Source organism: Somniosus microcephalus, chromosome 3 (genome assembly GCF_052327205.1).
Source record: "Somniosus microcephalus isolate GS21.2 chromosome 3, FLI_Smic_1.0, whole genome shotgun sequence".
NCBI classification, from domain to species: domain Eukaryota; kingdom Metazoa; phylum Chordata; class Chondrichthyes; order Squaliformes; family Somniosidae; genus Somniosus; species Somniosus microcephalus.
This window is the reverse complement of record NC_140989.1, coordinates 122,276,139-122,280,719: the sequence shown is the minus strand read 5'-3', so window position 1 is coordinate 122,280,719 and position 4,581 is coordinate 122,276,139.

The following is a 4,581-nucleotide window of genomic DNA, read 5'->3' as shown; positions in this document are numbered from 1 at the left end:
GGGTGGGGGAGCAAGGGGTGGGTGGGGAAAAATGGTGGGGTGGGTGGGGGAGAAGGGTGGGGTGGGTGGGTGCGGAGAAGGGTGGGGTGGGAGAATGGGGTGTGGGGAGAGAAGGGGGAGGTGGGAGGGGGGTGTGTGGAAGGGGGTGTGTGGGGAAGGGGGGTGGGGGGGAAGGGTGGAAAGGGAGGGGGAGAGGGAAGGGGAGGGGGAAGGGGGGAGAAAGGGAGGGAGGGGGGAGAAAGGAGGGAGGGGGGAGAAAGGGAGGGAGGGGGGAGAAAGGGAGGGGGGGGAGAGAAAGTGGGGGGGGGAGAAAGGGAGGGGGGGGAGAAAGGGAGGGGGGGGAGAAAAGGAGGGGGGGAGAAAGGGAGGGGGGAGAAAGGGAGGGGGGGAGAAAGGGAGGGGGGGGAGAAAGGGAGGGGGGGAGAAAGGGAGGGGGGGGAGAAAGGGAGGGGGGGGAGAAAGGGAGGGGGGGAGAAAGGGGGGGGGGGAGAAAGGGAGGGGGGGAGAAAGGGAGGGGGGGGAGAAAGGGAGGGGGGGGAGAAAGGGAGGGGGGGGGAAAGGGGGGGGGGAGAAAGGGAGGGGGGGAGAAAGGGAGGGGGGGGAGAAAGGGAGGGGGGGAGAAAGGGAAGGGGGGGAGAAAGGGAGGGGGTGAGAAAGGGAGGGGGTGAGAAAGGGAGGGGGTGAGAAAGGGAGGGGGTGAGAAAGGGAGGGGGTGAGAAAGGGAGGGGGGTGAGAAAGGGAGGGGGGGAGAAAGGGAGGGGGGGGAGAAAGGGAGGGGGGGGAGAAAGGGAGGGGGGGGAGAAAGGGAGGGGGGGGAGAAAGGGAGGGGGGGGAGAAAGGGAGGGGGGGGAGAAAGGGAGGGGGGGAGAAAGGGAGGGGGGGAGAAAGGGAGGGGGGGAGAAAGGGAGGGGGGGAAGGGGGGGGGGGAAGGGAGGGGGGGAAGGAAGGGGGTGGAAAGGAAGGGAGGGGGGAAGGGAGGGGGGAAAGGGGGGGGAAAGGGAGGGGGGGGAAAGGGAGGGGGGGAAAGGGAGGGGGGGAAAGGGAGGGGGGGAAAGGGAGGGGGGGGAAAGGGAGGGGGGGGAAAGGGAGGGGGGGAAAGGGAGGGGGGGAAAGGAGGGGGGGAAAGGGAGGGGGGGAAAGGGAGGGGGGGAAAGGGAGGGGGGGAAAGGGAGGGGGGGAAGGGAGGGGGGGGAAAGGGAGAGGGGGGGAAAGGGAGGGGGGGAAAGGGAGGGGGGGAAAGGGAGGGGGGGAAAGGGAGGGGGGAAAGGGAGGGGGGAAAGGGAGGGGGGGAAAGGGAGGGGGGGAAAGGGAGGGGGGGAAAGGGAGGGGGGAAAGGGAGGGGGGAAAGGGAGGGGGGGGGAAAGGGAGGGAGGGGGGAAAGGGGAGGGGGGGGGAAGGGAGGGAGGGGGGGAAAGGGAGGGGGGGGGAAAAGGGAGGGGGGGAGGGAAGGGAGGGGGGGAAAAGGGAGGCGGGGGGGAAAGGGAGGGGGGAAAGGGAGGGGGGGGAAAGGGAGGGGGGGAAAGGGAGGGGGGGAAAGGGAGGGGGGGAAAGGGAGGGGGGGAAAGGGAGGGGGGGAAAGGGAGGGGGGGGAAAGGAAGCTGGGGAGGGAAGGGGGGGAAAAGGGAGGGGAGGAAGGGAGGGCGGGGGGGGAAAGGGAGGGCGGGGGGGGGGAAGGGAGGGCGGGGGGGGGAAGGGAGGGCGGGGGGGAAGGGAGGGCGGGGGGGAAGGGAGAGCGGGCGGGGGAGGGGAAGGGGGGAAGGGCGGGGGGGAAGGGCGGGGGGGAAGGGAGCGGGGGGGGAAGGGAGGGCGGGGGGGGAAGGGAGGGCGGGGGGGGAAGGGAGGGCGGGGGGGGAAGGGAGGGCGGGGGGGGAAGGGAGGGCGGGGGGGGGAAGGGAGGGCGGGGGGGGGAAGGGAGGGCGGGGGGGGAAGGGAGGGCGGCGGGGGGGAAGGGAGGGCGGGGGGGGGGAAGGGAGGGCGGGGGGGGGGAAGGGAGAGCGGGCGGGGGAGGGGAAGGGGGGAAGGGCGGGGGGGAAGGGAGGGCGGGAAGGGAGGGAAAAGAGGGCGGGGGGGAAGGGAGGGCGGGCCCCCCCCCCCCCGAGGGTCGCGGCCCCCCCCCGCCCCCCGAGGTGAAGACCGGCGATTGCGCGCGCAGCAGGAGCTGAGACGTGGCGTCTCTCTCTGGCTCGGCCGGCGGGCCCGGTTGCCAGGGTAACCGTGGCGCTGACCAAGCCCCGCCCCCCGGCCGAGCCAGAGAGAGAGACGCCGTGTCTCAGCTGCTCCTGCTGCACGCGCGGCCCCCCCACCGCCGAGGGTCGCGGCCCCTCCCGAGGGTCGCGCCCCCCCCCCCACCCCGAGGTGAAGACCGCCGATTGCGGCTGTGCGAGACGGCCGGTGGGCCCGGTTGCCAGGGTAACGCTGGACGCTCAGCAAGCCCGCCCCCCGGCCGAGCCAGAGAGAGACGCCGCGTCTCGGCTCCTGCTGCGCGCGCACCCTAGCGGCGCTGGGCTGAGGCTCGGCCCTCCAGCCTTCGAGTGGGGCCGGGAGGTGCCTAGCTCGGGCGTGGGTGCGGAGGAGACGCCAAGGCTTCTAGGCCTACCTGGAAAGACGGGGAAAGGTAGGAAAATTCATGAGATTAGATAAGTTAATTACTTTCTAAATCATTTTTTTTTAAAAACAATATGTGTTTTAAAAGCAACGTTTTTTTTTAAGACGCAAAAAGCGGGAAAAAGGAAAAGTTTGGAATCAAGATGGCGGCGACTCACCTCGGTTCAGAACGATAAGGCCCGGCCACACACGCACCGATTGGCCCGGCAGCATACGCCAGCAACCCAGCGTACGATTGGTCGAGCTCGAGGTCACTCTGTCGCTAATGAGCGGATAATGAAATGCTAATAAGCGGAACGTTGAAGGTTTTTGGGATACCGCGGGCGCGATTTTAGCCCGGCCGAAACGTAAATACGCTTAAAACCGTCTCGGAACCGTAAGCTTTCTTTGGAGGTAACGCGCGCGTAGGTACGCCCTGTAACTTTCGAGCGCATAGCCCGACAGACGCACAGGCGATGACAGACAGAATGACAGACAGACAGACGTACCGATTTATATATATAGATACTAGCTGGAGTGCCCGGCGGTTGCCTAGGCTTTTTTGAGGGCATGTTGTTGTTGGAAGAGAGAGAGAGCGAGAGAGCGACTGGGGGGGAAGAGAGAGAGCGACTGGGGGGGAAGAGAGAGAGCGACTGGGGGGGAAGAGAGAGCGCGACTGGGGGGAAGAGAGAGCGCGACTGGGGGGAAGAGAGAGCGCGACTGGGGGGAAGAGAGAGCGCGACTGGGGGGAAGAGAGAGCGCGACTGGGGGGAAGAGAGAGCGCGACTGGGGGGAAGAGAGAGCGCGACTGGGGGGAAGAGAGAGCGCGACTGGGGGGAAGAGAGAGCGCGACTGGGGGGAAGAGAGAGCGCGACTGGGGGAAGAGAGAGCGCGACTGGGGGGAAGAGAGAGCGCGACTGGGGGGAAGAGAGAGCGCGACTGGGGGGAAGAGAGAGCGCGACTGGGGGGAAGAGAGAGCGCGACTGGGGGGAAGAGAGAGCGCGACTGGGGGGAAGAGAGAGCGCGACTGGGGGGAAGAGAGAGCGCGACTGGGGGGAAGAGAGAGCGCGACTGGGGGGAAGAGAGAGCGCGACTGGGGGGAAGAGAGAGCGCGACTGGGGGGAAGAGAGAGCGCGACTGGGGGGAAGAGAGAGCGCGACTGGGGGGAAGAGAGAGCGCGACTGGGGGGAAGAGAGAGCGCGACTGGGGGGAAGAGAGAGCGCGACTGGGGGGAAGAGAGAGCGCGACTGGGGGGAAGAGAGAGCGCGACTGGGGGGAAGAGAGAGCGCGACTGGGGGGAAGAGAGAGCGCGACTGGGGGAAGAGAGAGCGCGACTGGGGGGAAGAGAGAGCGCGACTGGGGGGGAAGAGAGAGCGCGACTGGGGGGAAGAGAGAGCGCGACTGGGGGGAAGAGAGAGCGCGACTGGGGGGAAGAGAGAGCGCGACTGGGGGGAAGAGAGAGCGCGACTGGGGGGAAGAGAGAGCGCGACTGGGGGGGAAGAGAGAGCGCGACTGGGGGGGAAGAGAGAGCGCGACTGGGGGGAAGAGAGAGCGCGACTGGGGGGAAGAGAGAGCGCGACTGGGGGGAAGAGAGAGCGCGACTGGGGGGAAGAGAGAGCGCGACTGGGGGAAGAGAGAGCGCGACTGGGGGAAGAGAGAGCGCGACTGGGGGGAAGAGAGAGCGCGACTGGGGGGAAGAGAGAGCGCGACTGGGGGAAGAGAGAGCGCGACTGGGGGGAAGAGAGAGCGCGACTGGGGGGAAGAGAGAGCGCGACTGGGGGGAAGAGAGAGCGCGACTGGGGGGAAGAGAGAGCGCGACTGGGGGGAAGAGAGAGCGCGACTGGGGGGAAGAGAGAGCGCGACTGGGGGGAAGAGAGAGCGCGACTGGGGGAAGAGAGAGCGCGACTGGGGGGAAGAGAGAGCGCGACTGGGGGGAAGAGAGAGCGCGACTGGGGGGAAGAGAGAGCGCGACTGGGGGGAAGAGAGAGCGCGACTGGG